The 20,132-nt window shown below is 37.5% G+C and overlaps 1 protein-coding gene across 3 annotated transcripts in view; it reads left to right on the top strand.

Annotated features, from left to right (window-relative positions):
• The window catches only part of CACNA2D1 (calcium voltage-gated channel auxiliary subunit alpha2delta 1), a 509,634-nt gene that overhangs the window by 393,916 nt on the left and 95,586 nt on the right, over positions 1-20,132 (top strand). The gene's annotated exons all lie outside the window — the stretch shown is intronic.

Here is a 20,132-nt window from a genome sequence, read left to right as displayed (position 1 = left end):
AAACCACTGGGAGGAAGTTCATGCAGGTGGCCAGCCATGGATTTTCTCCCCACATTGAGAGGCCCCTCTGGGGAAAAATGTAGGCAGGGGAATGGAGCACAACCAGAGCTCCAGGTAACTAGATTGATGATATATACTGAGAGGAAGAAAATTATTCCTAAAATATTTTTAGCATGATATCCCTGGCTAAGGGTGATGATAGGAAATAGCATCAATGAAGCAAGACTCCCTGAAAAATGTCCATAGGTGATTGAACTCTCTGGTTAGTAAATTGGAGGTACAGTAGTTCATAGTTTAAATAGTCCTGCTACACAAGGAACCCTGCACACCTCTTTGTGAGACCTCTTTTCATCTGGGCCAGAGGAGTGTCTCCAACATAGTAAGGAAGGACTTGTTCTGTTTTCTCGAGTCGCCACACAGAATATCATAGACTGGATAGCTTAAACTATAGAAATTAACTTTCTCATAGTTCCAGAGGTCAGAAATCCAAGACCAAGGTGCCAGCGGGTCAGTTTCTCCCAAGTTCTCTTTTCTTGGCTTGCGATGGCCACCTTCTTCTCCCTCCTCATATAGTCATGTCTCTGTGCCTGCAGGCCCTTGGTGCCTTGTCCTCTTCTTGTAAGGACTCTGGCCATATTGGGTGATGTCGCTCATCTTACTGCTTTGGTTTAACTTAATCACCTGTTTGAAGACCTTATCTTCAGACACTTTTACCTTCTGTGGTACTGGGGTTGGGACTTCAACATATGAATTTCAGGGGGGCCACAATTCAGCCCATAATACCTAGGCGCCACCCTCCATGTCCAGATCTTTTTCTGTTTCTTCTGAACCTTGAGAAACCTTAGCATGTCTGCATCTTGGCCCTGTGTTACCTCCCTACTTAGTTAACAAAATGCAATGCTTTATCTCTCAAAGAAAATGATCAGAAAAGACAGTCATTTAGCTTCATTTGAACATAAACACATTGTTCATTACAAAGGCTTTGTAATGGTTGCTAACAAAATATGAATTTTGACACAGCAAAAGAGAAAGTTGTAAAAACATTAAATTCCATACAGATTTGGCATCTCTAATGGAATTTATATAAAACAAGCAGATATTAATATGGTTAACCAGGCTTCTTTCTGTGAGCAGAACAGACTCTGGCCATAAGTGGGAGAACTGAAATGAAAGTTGCAGGTGCTGGGAGATAGAAACCTTGCCAATGTCCACTGTATTCAGTCTCTGATCCTTAATGATGGCAACTACCAAAAAAAAAAAAAACAATGGCAACTGGTCACAACTAAAAAACAAACAAACATAGTGCAATGGAAAGGTTGAATGCTAGAGTTAGAACCAAGCCCATAACTTATATTCATCTTTTCTCTCCTCGAATACCCTTCCTGATTTCTCTGCACCCTTGGCCAACCCTTGTGTGGACAGCTTGTTTGGTGGGGTGACCCAGGCTTTTACCCTAGGGTCCTAAAATCCATGGTTTCTATGTCCATTCAAACATTAGTTCCTGCAATTGCCCATTCACAGTTATCACCCAACATGGAAGTGCTTGAATAAATCCGAGCTCTATGCATAGTTCTCCCTTCACACATTACATTACTTAGCAGCAACCCTCATGATAATCTTGTCATCTGAAGCCCTGTGCATAGAATAATTTCTTTCTTTCTTTTTTTCCTTCTTGCATGTTGGTCTACTGGCATGAGAAGCCCAAAATATCTAGATAGTAGCTACAGTTTTAGGTCTAGTGAACTTCCTACTGTGACTCTACCAAGAGCATCATCTCATCCCACACCACACACATGTTCTTGAAAAGTAGAACATTTATTTCAGCAGAGAAAGTTGCAGGGATAGGAAATACACATTTCCCAGTTGATCACTTTAAGTTATGGTGAGATAGGACATTCCTACTTCCTCCCCTTTATTCCCACACTCTTGCATTCTGCCTTTTGAGGACAGAGCCAGTGTAGGGACAAGGCAGACATTCAGCCTGACTTGTATATTTGCTAATTTTCATTATATAGATACTCCAACATGGACAATTTCAAGTTACTGATGTCAGGTCAACTGGTTTTAAAAATTCTTGAATATTTAATCTTTATTTCTTATGAGCAGATGAAAACTGGTACCTGCACATCAATGGACATAGCACCATAGTTCAAAGTAGATGTTGCATCTTTTTTTTTTTTTATCCTCACCTGAGGACATTTTTTCTATTTTTTGTTCAGACAGAGTGGGAGGGAGGGAGGGGGAGAGAGAGAGAGAGAGAGAGAGAAAAAGAGAGAGAGAGAGAGAGAGAGATCAACATGAAAGGGACACATCGAGTGGCTGCCATCCACACAACCCAACCAGGGCCAGGGACAAATTGCAACCAAGGTACATGCCCTTAGCGGGAACTGAACCCGGGTCTCTCTGGACTGCAGGCTGATGCTCTAACCACTGAGCAAAACTGGCCAGGGCAATATTGCATCTTGAAGCACAACATTCCAATTCAAAGATGATCTTGTCCAAGCTGGAACCGAATTGCACTTTTAAGAGATTGTCCTAATGTTATATCAGACTGGCAACTTCTAGTGATGTAGCACATGGTAGACTCAGTGGATCCTGTGGTCATGTGTTCATTATTGGAGCTCATTTAGCATAAACTAGGTTGCTGGTTTGAGGAGATGTTATGCAGGATTCATGGCAATATGCCATGATGATAAATCAGGCATTGTGATGAACCCAGAGGAATGAGGCATTGTGAACAGGAATAGGAGCTCAAAGTTTACTCCACCCCCCTCCAGAGGGGTAAAATCGAGTATGATCTATTTATATCAAATTGCTGGTTGTCTTTTCGAAAAGTGATACGATATTGAAGACTCATCTTGGACAATTTCCACTGGGTTGGCCACTTACCAGTGGCAATAACTATGTGACACTTGGTAAGAAAGAGCCCATACTTTTAAGCCCATGCATATCCTCTTTCTATCAGCCACCAGGCTGCTTATTCATGATCTCATCTTGCAAGTACTATATACCTGTAGTACTACATACTTGGTATGTTGCCATATACAAAAGCTGGATAATCTCCAGTGAACAAATCATCTTACCCACCCAATTGTTCAGTACCTCCTCTCTAATGAATGCTCCCTAGTGGTATTGATGCAAGACAAAGAGATTTGCATATTTCATGCCCACTCCTATAGGTACATCCTCAAGCTTTCTCTCCAGAACTATTTGTTTGGGGAAGGTCTTACAATCTTGCTCCTTCAGGGACATTGGCCAACTGGCCAAGCCATTTACTGCTGTGCAGGAGTACATGTGTTTTCTTATCTCAGGATATTCTTCACACCAAGTTGATGGCCAGGTATAATTTGCCTCAGGCTCTCTCACCATCCATTCCCTTGGCATGTTCTATCAGTATCTACTGGTTCATATTAGACAGATCTTGCATTTCTTTTAAAGCAGAGCCTACTTTATCGGTTGGGTCTTGTTAAGACATGACATATTTGCTACCTAGAGCCAGGAGGAGAGATGGGGTCAGATCCTGAGGAGAGCAAGGTCATATTCTATGATCTTTAGGAATGGAGAAACTTCCTCTAAGGGGAAGTTGTTATATCTGTCTCTCCAGAGGGGGCTGAAAGTTTAGTGTTCTCAATGACATCCACTCAGATGTCCTTATTCTTATTTTAAGATCCTATTCTTTGCCAATCAGTGCCCTGACTTTAGTGTAGAGACCTGCCACAACTGTGAATGGAGCCTCCTTAATAATTACACGACTCTCAAAGGCAAATTCTTTTCTATTTCTAGTACATACTGACTGTCGCGCAATAGGAGATGAGAATCTCTCTTTATTAGCTCTCCTAGAAGTCTTCTGGCTTTTATACTTTGCCCTTAGTTTGCTGACCTTAGATTGTCATTTTCTTTAATGAATTTAACAACAGCCAAGCAATTCCTAGCCCATATAATCACTATATTTCTCAAATGCTAGGTGCCTTCTCTTCCATCTAAATTTGTGTTCCTGTCAGCACAGATGAATATCTTAGCAATTGTGATGCTACAGCCTCAGAAGGGTTTTCTTTTTTTTGCAATTTTTTAAAATTAATTAATTAATTTTTGTTACAGATGTTTCTCCCCCCCCCCCACTGATTCCCCCTCCCCCTCCCTTTTCACTCTGTCCCCCAGCTCTGTTCATGACCTTTGTTCATACATACATGCATATAAGTTCTGTGGTTTCTCTCTCCCCCCCACACCCTCGTCAGGGGATTGTCAGTATGTACCCCACTTCCACGTTTATGGGACTGCCCCATTCCTCAGACTGTTATGTTCATTATATTCCACATATAAGTGAGATCATATGATACTTGTCTTTCTCTGTTTGGCTTGTTTCACTTAGGATAATACTTTCCAGGTCCCTCCATGTCGTCTCAAAGGATAAGAGGTCTTTCTTTCTTACAGCTGCATAGTACTCCATTGTGTATATGTACCACAGATTTTTTATCCATTCATCAACTGATGGACATTTCGGCTGTTTCCAGATCTTAGCTATTGTAAATAGTGCTGCTACGAACATGGGGGTACATATATTCTTTCTGATTGGTGTTTCAGACTTCTTAGGGTATATTCCTAGAAGTGGGATCACTGGGTCAAATGGAAGTTCAATTTTTAATTTTTTGAGGTAACACAATATTGTTTTCCATAGTGGCTGCACCAGTCTGCATTCCCACCAGCAGTGTACTAGAGTCAGAAGGGTTTTCTTGACTTCAGTGATGACTGAGATATAGACAGTTACCAGTGGATTCTTTGTTACCCTATGGCTGGTAAATGATTTAATTCTAAGACCACTGCTAGTATCATCTGCTTCCTAAGACCACTGCTAGTATCATCTTAGATTGGATTTTCCCAGAAATAGTCCCTGAAATAAGCATTCAAGTATACATGGTTTATTTAGAATGTAATTCTAGGAAAGACTTAGAGATGTGTAAGAAGTAAAAGAGAGCAAACAAACAAACAAAAAAACAAGAGAGAAAGAAGAGAACTAATAAATGATGGCTTATCAAGCATGTTATCATGCTGAGTGAGTGGACATTAATCCTCTGGGCATTTCAGAGAACCAGTGTAGATTACATGAATCAGAGTTGTCCCTTTGAAGGAGAAAATGTGCTGCGGTATTTAAAGTTAATAATTGCTCCTAAGGGATATTAATTCCCTAGTGTTCCCAGGCCATGATGTCCAGGTAGAGGGCTCCCAGAAAACTGGGGTGGTTAAATTTGAGCTGGCAGGTATGGTAATGTGGATAGAGCTCCATTAGCAGCTGCCTTAATTAGAAACTGAACAATGCTTTCTGACTTAACAGTACAGATAGCTTTGAATGAATTTTATGCTTTCAACATTTAGCCAGCAACTAGTGATTTTTTCTTAATTAAAATAAAGAACTTACAGCAGATTGACATTGGGATTCTTAGTGCCTGATAAGTTTTAAAGACCATTACGTTTCCTAAAATTAGGGTTGTTAAATGTGCATTTAAAAAAAGAAAATTGTTAAGTAACTTCTTAAGAAAAACAGCTGCAAGATATTTCCTTATGATTTCTGTGAACCAGGCTAATCCAGACTTTATTGGTGCATTGACAGCTCTTTGGAAATTTTTACTCAGGCATCCTCACTCAGTGTAGTTTGAATATGGGCGCTAAAAGCAAATGGGCAAAAATTGTATGTTTCTTGTAGAAATAACTGGGAGTGCATTTGATCTGGAACTAGTGTATCTTAATACTCAAGTTAAAAACTATGAAAGGCCCTGGCCAGTTTGGCTCATCAGTTAGAGCGTTGGCCCGTGGACCAGAGAGGCCTGGGTTTGGTTCCCGTTAAGGGCATGTACCTCGGTTGCAATTTGTCCCCAGCCCCCGTTGGGGTCGTGTGGGTGGCAACCACTCGATGTGTCTCTTTCACATCGATGTTTCTCTCTCTCTTTTTCTCCCTCTCTCCCCCCTGCTCTATCTGAAGATAAATGCAAATATGTCCTTCGGTGAGGATAAAAAAATAAATAAAAGGTTTTAAAAAAAAAACTATGAAAGTATCTCAGTTACATATTCAAAAATAGGGAAGAAGAATGATACTGAAAGATGCACAACGTATACAAATTGTAAGGCACACATTGCAGGAAGGTATTAGAAAGGTGAAGTCATGATTTCCCACACAGCCCCCAGAGAAAGTTATTGCTGGTCTCAGCTCCTATTAGAAGTACCATGTTTAGTTTAGGTTAGTTACTTTAATTTATTTTAGTAGTTTATGGTACTTATTTACCATAAGGTGATAAATATTTTTGTCAACTATACTTGAAATTTTGTATTAACTATACCTTTTTGTTTATTTTTATTACTTCAGAATAATCATTTGTACATTTTCCTGATTGAAAGTCACTAAATGACTTTAAGTGGTCATATTATTCCATACATAGATTTGCCCTTGAGAAAATCAACTTGGATAAGATCTAAAGTAGACATGTGTGCATTGTTTATCTTATGTGTGTATTAGTCTTTAGTTTAATCATAAGCCATAGGGAATTATTAGAGTTATTTTTACACACTGCTCATGTGGCAGGAACTGTTCTATATATTTTATATGGTAACTCATTTAGTCTTCACAGCAATCTTGTGAGGGAGGTAATATTGCTATTCTTAATTTTACAGATAGAGGGTTCTAGTAACTTTCCTAAGGGAGGAGACAGGATTGGAGCACAGCCATTTTTGTCAACAAATCTAGATTTAACCACAAAGTCATATGGCTAAAATTTGAAGAAAAATATAAGTTTACTAACTTTATCATGAAATCTGATATATTTAAATAAAATTCTAAAATATTAGAATTCTTATGAATTCTAAGATAAAAATTAGTTTATGAAAACATAGAGAAATGCTTCTTTTACATTTATAATATATCAGTGTTAACCACATCAACTGAATAATTTAAAAGAAATTCATCAACTTTGTTAGTTATTCTTTATTTAGGAGTAAAAAATGTTTGAAATTGATACATTTAAAGAGAATTAATTCTTATGCAACATTTTAGTAAGAGAAAAGTAAAATTGTATTTTTGTTTTTAATAGATATTGATTCTCTTTAAATACAAACATACCAATTTAATGATATGGAAATTCTAAGGAATTTCAAATTATATTTACAATATAATGTCCTGGAATGTGTGAATGTGTGTATGTATATGCACACCTGTGTGCATGTTTTTTTTTTTTTTTCTATTTTCTCTCAGAAACTGAAAGTCTAGGAAAGAAACCATATTACTTTGAGCTTTTGTAACTTCAGGGAGGAATAATAATAAGGCATTTATGAAAGCTGGTAGTGATTCTATAATAAACTTTGAAAGTAATTTCTCCATGAAGGCCCTTCTGCATTGCCTTTTTTTTTTTTGTCAGTCATCCAAAGAGTTATGCATTCTAGCCCTGGCCGGGTGGCACATCTAGTTGCTGCAGTTTTTCTGTACACCAAAGGTTACGGGTTCGATTCACGGCCAGGGCACATACTTAGGTTATGGGTTCAATCCCTAGTCAGGATGCATTTGGGAACTAGCCGATTAATGTTTTTTCTCTCTCTCATATTGATGTTTCTCCTCTCTTTCCCGTCTCTCTCTCTAAAATAATTAAAAGACATATCCTCAGGTGAAGATTAAAAAAAAAAAAAGAAGAGTGATATAATCTATACAAATACTTTTCCAAAGTGGCCTAGAACCACCAGACAAAAAAATCAAGTGGTCTCTCATTTTTAGGTTTATTTTCTAAGTTTCTTTTGTTTAAAAACTGTGCTTTTTATGCTTAAATCATGTATAAGATGTCAAAAAGAATACTGCATCATTTCTTAGTAATTCTGTTGTTTCCCATGCTGTTTTTTTAAAATATGTTTTTATTGATTTTTTTAGAGAGAGAGGAAGGGACAAAGAGAGAAACATCAATGTGAGAAACATCATTTGTCTGCCTCCTGCATGTCCCCCACTGGGTTTGAGCCCACAACCTGGGCATGTGTCCTGACTGGAAATTGAACCGAGACCTCTCAGTCCACAGGACAATGCTCAGTCCACTGAGTCACACCGGCCAGGCAACCAGTGCTGTTTTTTTTTTTTGTTGTTACAGAAAAGAAGCCTGTTGTTAGGAAAAGCTCAAATGCAAGCATGATGTAGCTGTTTTTCCACTAATGCAGTTATTTGTTTTGACAGAAGTAAGTGGTAGAAGATAGGAGCAGCAATTCAATTACAGCATGTTCTGATTTACAGGCAAAACTTCAGATGTTGACACAGGAGTGGCATTTGTTTACGAAAGCTGGGGAGTTTGATGTTTTAGGAATAAAGTTGCGAGCTAGTGGATAATGAAAGGAAATTGTATGCTGATTGTGAATAATATGAAAAGTTAGCCACCGAACAAGGTGGTCATATGTTTCCATAAAATCACATATCTCCTTAAGAATTAGATGCAAATGTCAGGATTTATATTAAGGATCCTTGAGTCCATTTTCTTCCAGAGAGCTTTTCTAATTCGTGTGAATTAAAAAGTGCTGTCTTTGATTAGTCATCAGAAAGAAATAATCAAAATACAATTCCTTATAATATCCTTGCTATCAGAAAAAACTTTTTTTGAAATCCTCACCCAAGGATATGTTTTTATTAATTATATAGAGAGAAGAAGGTAGGGAGGGAAAAAGACAAACATTGATCCGTTGCCTCCATTATGCGTCCGGACCTGGGATGGTACCTGAAACCTAGGTATGTGTCCTGACTGGGAATCAAACCTTGTAATGTTTCAGTGTATGGGATGACGCTCCAACCAACTGAGCCACCTGGGCAGGGTTGAGAACTTTTATTTTTTAAGTAAGCTCTCTTCTTTGCATCAATTGTAGTCAGAAAACAACAGATTTAGGAGGGACAATCTCTAAATGTAGTGCAAAAAGAGGAATGAGAAACCATAACCATGTAGGAGCTGGGGAAGGGATGATATTGACCTGGTGACAACTTTGTAAGGCTCACCTCAGGTTAAGTGACCTATTTCCCTCTCTTTTCAGCAATTCTGCCTCTTGGATGTACTCATTGAATTGCATAGGGATCGCTCATAACCTTTGAAATTACTAGTTACCAACCTTGTACAAGTCATGTAAGGCTTATAAATCTGTTTCTTCCTCTTTGAAAAGGACAGATCATATTTAACTTGCCAAAATGTCGAGCACCAAATGAAATGATACATGTAAAGTGTTTATATATGGCAACTGTTATTATTATTATCATCATATTCTTCCAATACTTTTCAGCCAACTGTTGGGAGACAGTTCTTCATGAATCTGTCACATTTCTTCAAGTCTAAGCATTAATAGCCAATCTGCTCAGATTTATGTACATTCCAGGACAGTGAAGATAGAGATGTCTTCTCCAGAAGAGATTTATGTTACAGAAAAGATGTTCTCTCTCTCTGATGAGGATGATGGGCTGGCTGCCAGCAACCCGTATATAAGATCAGGGGCTTCCTCATCTTTGGATTTCTTACCTAAAATACACCTACAGCCTGTGGGGATGACCTCTGACCCTACTCTTGTCCCCTGTGGGAATTGGGGTTTGGGTGCAAACATATCTCACTCTGGTTATTACTGCCTTTGTCTCTGACCAGAGTACTAATATTTTTTTGGCTATTATCTCTGAAACTAGAAGGCTAACTCCTTAGCTTGCAAGTAGGGTGAAATCTCAGACACTACCTAGTTCTTGATCTGACAAACACCAACTAATGTTAGAGGGGGGTTGTTTAAATATGGAATTGTACTGTATCTGCAAGAAAGACATACTTTGGATTGTTCCTTTTCCTGTGAGCTTTAAGTTTCAGTTTTTCTTCTAAAATATGCCTAATGGTTTTCTTAGTTTAGGAACTTTTCTGCATGTGATGATGAACACTGTTTAAGTTTTTGCACAATTTAAATTTAAAAGTTATTTTTACCACATTTCCAAAACAGGCCCTCTTTTTGCTAGTACTCAAGTAAAATAAAAATAAAAATATTTGCCATGTCATTGCAGTTTTATGATAAATGAATTCTAGGGAAGTGATTTCATTTCATGTCTTATAAAATAGTCATTCCTTTAGATTTCAGGGAAACTTAATGTTGACTTATGTCTCAGTGATGTCAACAAATAAAAATATTATAGTTTATACTTTTCTACTTAAAGTGGGGCCTGTGGCCAGGCAGTATGAGCAGCCCCTGGCAGCTGGTCAGAAATGCAGAATCTCAAACTCCAGTCCAGATCTAAGGATCCAGCATTGCCGTTAGCAAGTCTCCAAAGTGATTTCTCAGCAATGACAAAACTGGAGAATCAGGGCACAGTAGGGAGGCACATTTTGCAAAGTCCAGTGGCTATCTGTCTGGGGCTTGTTGTAACTGATAATGCTTATTAATGATTTAGATTTTAAGATCTTGGTACTTTATAGAATTACTCGTACTATGGATGTTTGTGAATGTTTTCATTCTCTAGCTATTTGCTTTTTTGGAGGGTGATATTTAAAAAAAAAAACAGGAAGAAAGAGTAAAATTAAGCTCATTAAAAAAACTGAAGTTTACTCTCTTTCATATACTTTTTAAGGTAAAGATGCGTATTTTTCAAAATTATCTTCATTTAAATCATACAAAAGAAATTGTAGACTGTGAAGGACTGAAAATTGAAAATTAGAGGACAAATTTAGAGTTTATAATAACTGGACAAGTAATCAAGGTTATTGTGTTAAAAAAATAAAAAGGAGATTGCCAGAGGATAACTTAATTGCGTTGCAAGTATAAGGAAAGTTTATAAGAAGGTGTTGACAAGCATAATAAATATTTTTCCATTAATTATAAGTGCACTAAAGGTGGCTTTTGTACTTAAAAATTAGTTTCATTTGGAAATAAAAAAGTAATACCTAAGGCGAAGCAGAGGAAATACTTTTAAAAGTGAGCTATAGTTTTTAAAAATATAAAAGTAATTGAATTATTTATTGGGGCTTGAAGGACAAGGTAAAGACTCCATGTCTAATAAGCACAGATATATGTCATCACTTACTGGATAACATTTTTCAAAGTAGTTATTCATTTAATTTTGAATAAAGGCAAAGAGATTGGCTAGGGCTGACCTGAACTATAGCCTTAGCAGAGTTGCTCACAGTTATTTTAATTATATTAAACTATCATTTTTGCTACTAATTATTTAGCAGGTTTAAATTCAAAGAAATTAAAATATAAAGTGATGGTATACTAAGGTAGTTACTAGTAAATGCATAGACTTTACTTTTGAATAGCAAAATCTCATTTCAGCAAATTCTTAAAGGACTGAAAAAGCATGTTAAGAGTTTTGACCCATCCCAAGGCCGCCTGGGGGCTCACGTTGCTTCTGCGTTTCCAGCCCCAGACGAGATGAACTTGTCTGTGTTGTGTGCCAGGCCACCGCCTTTGCACTGTCCCCTCCGGTGACCTGCACCTCTCTGCTGGTTTTGTCCCGTGAAGTAGGGAATCTCTGTCGCAACTTGTTCCCAAGAGCTGGGGGAATGAGGCCAGGGAAGGCCGTGTCCCACCTGGCCCATGGCAGTGCCCAGGAGGGTGGGGCGCTGTCCGCCACCTGCACCCACATTTGGGCGGTGTAGCTGTGACCCCGTGTTTTTACAGAGAGAGAAGAGGACTCTGTCTTGTAGGCCACTGACGTCCTCTGTGTGACACCCATTGTCAAACGACTGTGTATGTAGCCGAATTACTCACTTTTCTATGCTGGAAGGGACCGCAGGAAGGGACAGCACTACGCAGCAATAACAACGCGTGGAGCGGCTGGCTCACCCGGTCCCCTGCTTGCCCACCGCGCCGGCCAGGGAGACCCGCCCCGAACACCCGTCAACTGCGTCACAGGCGTATGTGGGGGCGGGGGGGTTCCAGAAACCCCTTTCTTACCTGGTGGTTGTCTCGTTTTCTGGTTTGTTTTAACTGAACGTGCCTCTGCCAGAAGGGGATGGAGACACCCTTCTGGGGTTTTCCGAGCAACCCGTGCCCGGCGGGCACTGAGCTCGCCCACGTATCCCAGGCTCACGGGCTCCACAGGACGCTTGTTCTTGCTTAAAGTCAGGCGTCAGAGATGACATTTGTTTTCAATTAAGGAAAAAAACACCTTTCTACCTTTATATCCCCCAGGAGTGTCTGCGTCGCCCTTCCTGTTTTCTCTTTGCTGTCAGTGTAATTAATGTATGCGCTCTTGTTTATAGCGACAGCAGGCGGCCCCTCTATGACCTGTCTCCTAGAGGGCTCCAGCTTACTTATTCGGCCACTGCACTTATCACCTATCATCCTAGCTCACTCCGCCTTTTTTTTTTTTTTTACAGCATTTCTCTCCACTTGATAGTTTGTGTATCTGTTTTTGTTTATTTTCCATATCCGTGTACTGCGTTTTCTGGGTCAGTAATGGGTGTTTCTTTGAATGTAGAGGCACTATCTGTTTTGCTCAAATGTTACTGTGTATAGAACATTTCAAGGTACCTAATGGTCCTTCTTGAATTGACTCTACTACTTTGTCAATCATAACAGAGCTGGCTACTCAGATATCAGAATTTTATATCAAATTTAAACCAGTGATAAAATATCTTTGTGATTTTAAACTTTTTTTTTTTTTTTAAATCCTCACCCGAGGATATTTTTCCATTTTTTGTACAGATAGAGCGGGAGGGAGAGAGAGGAAGAGAGAGAGAGAGAAACATCGACGTGAAGGGACACATCGAGTGGCTGCCACCCGCACGACCAACCAGGGCCGGGGACAAACTGCAACCGAAGTATGTGCCCTTAGCGGGAACCGAACCCGGGTCTCTCCGGACCGCAGGCCGACGCTTTAACCGCTGAGCCAAACTGGCCGGGGCTATCTTTGTGATTTTAAATGACCAGAGTCACCTTCACAGATATTATTAGTGTTGCAGTATCTCTACTCTGCAAATACATTAGGTATGTATGTTATTCTCTTTGTATGTTAAGGCAATTCCCACCATCACCACAACTGCTCTTTTTTCAATTAGGAAAGATGATTCAAGTTATTAGTTTTACACTGGACCATGAAATATTAACTCATTGATCAGCTCAGCATCGCAGTGTTGGTAAAGAGGAAGAAAGCAAAGACCATGTGATCATTTGGTCACTTCGTTACAATTTCACCTTTGGGAGCTGGCATTCAGATTTCCACAGGGATATGAAAAATTATTTGTAATAGAAATAATACTGATATGATTATTATATCTTAAGAATGATGGAGAAAACACTGCCCATATTTCTGGTTGGACAAGTGGTATGAAATCAGGATTGCACATTGGCTGATTAAAAACAACTGGCAAGCCCAGCTGGTGTGGCTCAGTTGGTTGAGTGTTGTCCCATGTACCAGGAGGTCACCAGTTCATTCATGATCTGGGCACATGCCCTGGTTGTGGGCTTCATCCCCAGTAGGGGGCGTGCAGGAGGCACCCGATGGATGTTTCTCTCATGGATGTTTTTATCTGTCTCTCCCTCTCCCTTCCTCTCTCTGAAATCAATAAAAACATAATTAAAAACAAAGATTGACAAACTATAAACATTAAGTAGAGATAAGTGAGGATTCTGAATACAAATTACCTTTGAAGCAGGAGAATACTACACTCTCAATTGCTTGGAATTCTAATAAAGTTGTACAATTAGAGAAGTTTGAAAGTTTTTGTGTCAAAATGCAAATAAAATGTAGTAAAATGACACTTGGGACTTACACAGAAATTTATTCACTATCTCAACGAAGGTCAATAGACTGAATTTTGCATATGGTATGATTCAAGTTAATTGAAATATTTGTTTAAAAATGAAAACATATTTGAAATTTCTGCCCTGGCCAGTTTGGCTCAGCGGTTGAAGCATCGGCCTGCGGAACAGAGAGTCCTGGGTTTGGTTCCCTCTAGGGGCATGTACAGAAAGAAAGAAAGAAAGAAAGAAAGAAAGAAAGAAAGAAAGAAAGAGAGAGAGAGAGAGAGAGAGAGAGAGAGAGAGAGAGAGAGAAAGAGAGAAAGAGAGGAGAGAAAGAGAGAGAGAGAGAGAGAGAGAAAGAAAGAGAAAATATTTGAAATTTTTGATGGACAATGCTTTATAATTATAGGCAAACATAAATTTTGTCTTGATAATGTTATCAATACTTTTACTATTTTCTTGCCATATTTTTTGACACATACAGAATTTATTATTCCTACTTATTTATTTAATTATTTTCTGATAGTTAAAATGATCAGATTTAGCCCTGGCCAGTGTGGTTCAGTTGGTTGGAGCATCATCCCATACACCGAAAGGTAGCAGGTTTGATTCCCATTCAGGACACATACCTAGGTTGCTGGTTTGATCTCCCGTTGTGGGCACATACGGGAGGCAACCAATTGATAGTTCTCTCTCACATTGATGTCTCTCTCTCTCTATCTCTCCCTCTTCCTCTCTCTCACTTTTCCATTCTCTCTAAAAAAAAAAAAAACAATAAAAACATATCCTCGGTTGAGGATTAAAAAAATTATCAGAGCTAAAAGATCTGATTTTATAATTTGATGGATTTTCCCTTTTATTTCAGAAAAGAGGAACCTAATGGTCAGAAGAGAGAATTTAATCAAAGGTGGTCATTGATGCTAATTAATGGCAGCATCTGACCTACACAGGGTTTTTCTAAATTGAGTTAAAAACTGGAATTTTTGTTTATCATAAATTATTGTTTTATACAGTAGACCCAAGAAACCACAAACCAGCAGCCAGCATTTGAGGACAGCAACATTAATTTGAGGACAGGGTTGTTTGAATTCCAGAGTGCCATTAGTAAAGATATTCCTGGTGTCTCTAACTGTGGGTGACCACACCTTCTGGTTTTCCCTGAACAGAGATTAATAATAGAAATTAAAATCAAATTTACAATATTAGCAAATCTCAGTAATTACCTTTTTAAAAAAATATGTTTTTATTGATTTCTTTAGAGAGAGAGGATGGGAGAGAGAGATAGAAACATCCATGTAAGAAAGAAACCTCAGTCGGCTTCCTCCTGCATGCCCCCTACTGGGGATCGAGCCTGCAACCTGGGCATGTGCCCTGAAGAGGAATTGAACTGGGACCTCTCAGTCCATGGGACGATGCTCAACCCACACAGCCACACTGGCTAGGCTACCTACTAGTACTTTTAATAATGTATTTAGGACCTGCATTTCTAAAAAGAGTAAAGAATATATGAGATATTAGTAGAAGAATTGAAATGGAGATAAATATGGAATTAATGCATAATTCTTTCTGGAATGAAAAGCTGACTCATGTGAAGTGGTCAGTTTTTCTGAAGTTTATTGGTAAATGCAGTTGACCAAAAAAAAAAAAAAAAAATAGTTCCAAAGTTCGGTAAGAAGACAGTTGAGAAAAAAGTAAAGGGATAGGGTATAGCAGGGTATAGCGGTGCATTCTTAGTGATAGGGTATAGGGTACACTCTTCTGGTATATACTGAAAATAATTAGACACCATAGACAAGAGTGTGCTAGGTGTTTGGTTAGAAATAGAGCTCTGGCTCGTGGTTGCTGTGACTCAGCCTCGTTTCCTCAGCTGCGTAATGGAAACCAAATAAAACTAAATCTGTAAGTTTTGTGAAGATTAATTGAATTAATACATGTAAATTGTGATTCTCAATATATGTTTGCCACTTTTATTATTAATAGTAAAAAGTAAGAAGTCAGTGAAATGATGGAAAGAGTAAAGGGATAAATATTCTAGACATGTATCTCAAATCTTAATTGATTATAAAGAATGGATTATGAATGAATTATTATTCAACACAAGGGAAAATATCAAAATGCAAAATAAGCAAGTAAAATTATCATTAGTAAAGACCGGAAAGGAATATTTACCTGGTTGGCAGATGGTTTTCTAAGCATAAAATTATTTTAAGAAATCATAAGAAATAGGTTAAAATTAGGAGCTAAGCAACAAAATGTAAAAATAGGATTTAAATTGCATAAGATTATATGAAAATTAATATATGAAAACACTTTTACTTAGTCCTCAAGAAAATTCAACTAATTAGATATTGAATTATTCTTTGTACTTATAATTTAGCAATAAAAGTATTAAGTACTTATGACAATGAAGTAAAATTGTTACACAAATATTGTAGATTGACTCAATATTTCTGGAAAGTAATTTGGCAATAGATAAATAACCTTAAAATCATTCTTTACTGGGAATATGGACATAATGTATGGGTAAGTGTTATCAGCTGTTTTCTCTGGATTTTAAGGTTACAATTCTGTTTCTTATAGTATTTTCTAGTTTGTAAATATCCTATAAAAATAGAAAAATCAACATAAACAGAATTTTTAATAGTAATAAAAGTTAACCAAGATTTTGAAGATCACAGCTTATGTTCATTTTCCTTTTATTTTTTTCCTACATTGCCCTCTGGTGTCTAAAATGTGGATAGCTTTTGATACCATAATTTGTCGTACTTGCTTGATTGCCAAGTTGTGTTAAGTTTATTTAATTTAGATAATTCATTTAAATTAATTATTTTATGTAACTTAAATTATGTAAAGTAGTTCACTCATATTTTGTAATTAAAAAAATACCCACGTTCCAAAGCAGGCTGGTCTCAATTTGAGTTTTTGTTTTTGCTGATCAACTGCACAGCTTGACACACACTTTTGCACTATATATATTTTTTTACATGTAAAATCGAGAGAGAGAAGATCATTAGAACATGTTCTAAGGAATAATTTATATAGAGAGCATTTTTAAAGACCAAGGAATTATAAATTATGTTCATTTTTCCCATTAAAAAATGTTTTATGACAAAGGACCTTAAAGTAATTCTGCCTTTTTAGGAGTGTAGAATCAATGGATGAGATGACAGGGTGGGAATTAAAGGCATGCTGAGTGGTCAGACACATATGAAAAGTACCACCTCTCTTTCTCTGCAGTTCTAAGTGGAAGAATCTTACTTTCAGGATTTTATTTTTAATTCTTAATGTTTTAGAGGAAAACTACTTGAGCCCACTGACCCTTTCAAAGGGAAACTTGATGTTCCTCGAAGGTGTGTTTCAGGTGCCATTCCTAGACAGGGATGCTTTCCAGGAAGTTGATGTTTCTTTGACTTACGATGCATATCAAGGCCATGCCAACATTTTATTGTTTGTATCTCACGTTAGTCCAATGGGCAGCAAAGCCACTCTCAGAAATAGTTTTTGGAATTGTTTCTAATTCGGCAGAGCACATCAGAACAGAAATAGATATAGCTATTACAAGACCAAGAATTTAGGTTACTACATTTGAGAAATTAACTGTTTTGGACCTAAAGTGTCTTGACTATGATATTTAATAGGAAAGCTTTTTTTTTCTTTTTGAAATTTTTTTGTTTATGGTTATCTCAGAGAATGTTTTAAACAATAAACTAATGTTTGAGGGACCCTTGTATCATTTCATCCATGAACTTTATTTAAAGCTCACTAAAGCTGATACTGTTTTTCTGAATCTCATGCATCTAGGAATCCATTCTGATTTCGGTATTGAGTATACTAATGTTTTTACTAAAATAATTTTTTAAGTGATAGAGTTGCAGTTGATTTAACATCTGTGTGCTTGCATCTACTTTACGCTAAGTGTTTTACACGCATTTTAATAGTATCTGTTTGGAAAGACTACTTATGAATGTACAAATATAAACATTTTACACCGTTAAAATACAATCACTACACTAATGAGGCTATGGCTTGATTATTGATGAACATTTTGGACCATCTTCTAACTTATATTTAGTACATATTTATAGCATACCTATTATATGCCAAGTACTGAGGATGCAATGATGCCATTTTCCTTGACCATGTAGGCTTCCAATCCAGTTAAGAGTCAATCAAGATATTATACAAAGAAATATGAAATTATAATTGTGATATGTTCTATTAAAAAAAAGTCTAGGCCTAAGAGAGCTTATAACAGTGTGATTTGACCTAGTCAGGGAAGGTCATGAAAGCCTTCTGTAAGGGAAGAATGTCGAGGTAAGTGGGACCACCACGTGCAGAGAGGATGCATGTTGTCGGCAGAAGGAACAGGATCTGTGAGGGGGAAACGGAAGAATGTCCACGTGCTGGAGCACAACTGCAAAGTCCCTCGTGGTCTCTAACCAGAGGCTCACGTTACTCCACACACTTCCTGCCTCAGATGCCCCAAGAGGTTTTTCTCAGTTCTTAAAAGGACCTATTTAGCTGGATTTTGGGAGATCAGGAAATAAATCAGTGTGATGTTAGCTTGTATTTCTAACTCTGTAGGGTTAGTTAAAATTAATTTTTTAAAAGAAGTATTTTCTTAATAGATGACAAAAGCAGGGCTCCTTAAGTCTATTTCCACTCACCATATACTGTTTCAAAGTTTTCTAGTGCTATGTTATTAAACTTTTGCCCTATGGTTTTTTTTTGTTGTTGTTGTTAATCCTCACCTGAGGATATTTTTCCATTGGTTTTTAGATAAAGGGGGGAGGGGGGATAAGAGAGAGACACAACAATTGGTTGCCTCCCACATGACCCTGACCAGGGTGGGGATGAAACCTGCAACCTAGGTATGTGCCCTTGATGGAATCAAATCCGTGACCCTTTGATCTGAGGGCCAGTGATCTAACCACTGAGCAAAACTTGCCAGGCAACCCTAGAGTTTTTAATATACATATGGTTTGTATATTAAATATGTGGTTTATAATATAAAATCTAGGCACATCTTGCCAATGACTGCAATTTTAGTACATGAAAATAAACCTTTTTTTTTCCTATTCTAAAAGCAGATGAATGTCAGATGTCTGTGAAATATATACTTATTTAATTTAAACTTTTACAAGGTATCATCCCTTTCCTTAGGAGAATAAGATTTGCTATAGGGACTTATACTTTGTAAGTTATTCCTTTCTTGCATTATTTATGAATTTTATTATGAATATAATTGTAATATTTTTGCTATACACCAGAGAATTTGTATTTAATAAATTGAATTTACATTTAATCAGTTTGTGTTAAAGTGACTTAATGAGATGTTTCACTTTTCTGTGTCAAAAGCAGGTCAAGGCCAATCAGAAGACTCAGGTCAATACATTATTCAGTGCTCATTTTCTGTGTAATGTAATTTTATCATGATTCATGGTTTAACTAAATAAGCTAATAACATTTCTTATAACCGTATCTAATAATTTTCTAAGGTTAGATGTTTTGCTATTAACATATTGGCAAATTATTATTATTTTTTTAGCTACCTAACATGGAAATTCTCACATTCTTTTTTAAAAATTATTTATATATTTTAAATTGATTTTTAGAGAGAGGAAACAGAGAGAGAGAGAAACGTAAGAGAGAAACCTCAATTGGTTGCCTCTCACACACATCCCAACTGGGGATTGAATCTGTAACCTAGGTATGTGCCCTGACTGGGAATCAAACTGCCACCTTTTGGTGCATGGGATGACTCTCCAACCAACTGAGCCACTTGGCCATGGCCTCACATTCTTTTATTTTCAAAATGGAAAATGTAGATTAAAATTGTGTCACATTATCAAAGAATGGAAAGTGATCAAATAGGCAGTGGGAGTTATAACATTCAAATTTATAGAAAACAGTAAATATATTGGTACTTTGTTCTCACATATATCATGTACCTGAAAGTAATGTTCAATGTAAAAGGAAGGAGGAACTCAAATTATATACCTGTGCAGGACATCTCATTTTGTATTTAACCTCCACTTTCTCCAAACTATCTCCTCTCGTGCTTGATCCTGATGACCTTGCCTCATTGTTCGCTGGGGACCAAAGACAGAGATAGTGACTCTCATCTTTTCAATCCCAGATCTATATACCCCCAGTATCTGTGCTCTGCTCCCACTCTTCCTTCCTAGAATAGTGAAGTCAGAACGTTTCCTTAAAGGGTCATTTTTATAGATGCCAGTTGTATTCTGTCTTTCTCCACATTCCAAGAACTTGAATTTTCACCTCTTTTCTATTTCCTGCATCTTTTTCTTTCTTTTCTCTTTAATGTCAACCCTCTCTTGCTCTAGTGGCCCATCATCTTAAAGAAGCCTTTCCTTGACCCCAAGGTTTACTCTTACAGGTGCCACCTCTTTTTCTTCTCTGCT

The sequence above is a fragment of the Molossus molossus genome, unplaced genomic scaffold (genome assembly GCF_014108415.1).
Source record: "Molossus molossus isolate mMolMol1 unplaced genomic scaffold, mMolMol1.p scaffold_m16_p_7, whole genome shotgun sequence".
Taxonomy (NCBI): domain Eukaryota; kingdom Metazoa; phylum Chordata; class Mammalia; order Chiroptera; family Molossidae; genus Molossus; species Molossus molossus.
Note: the sequence above shows the minus strand (reverse complement) of the source record. Positions and strands in the feature narration are given on the sequence as shown.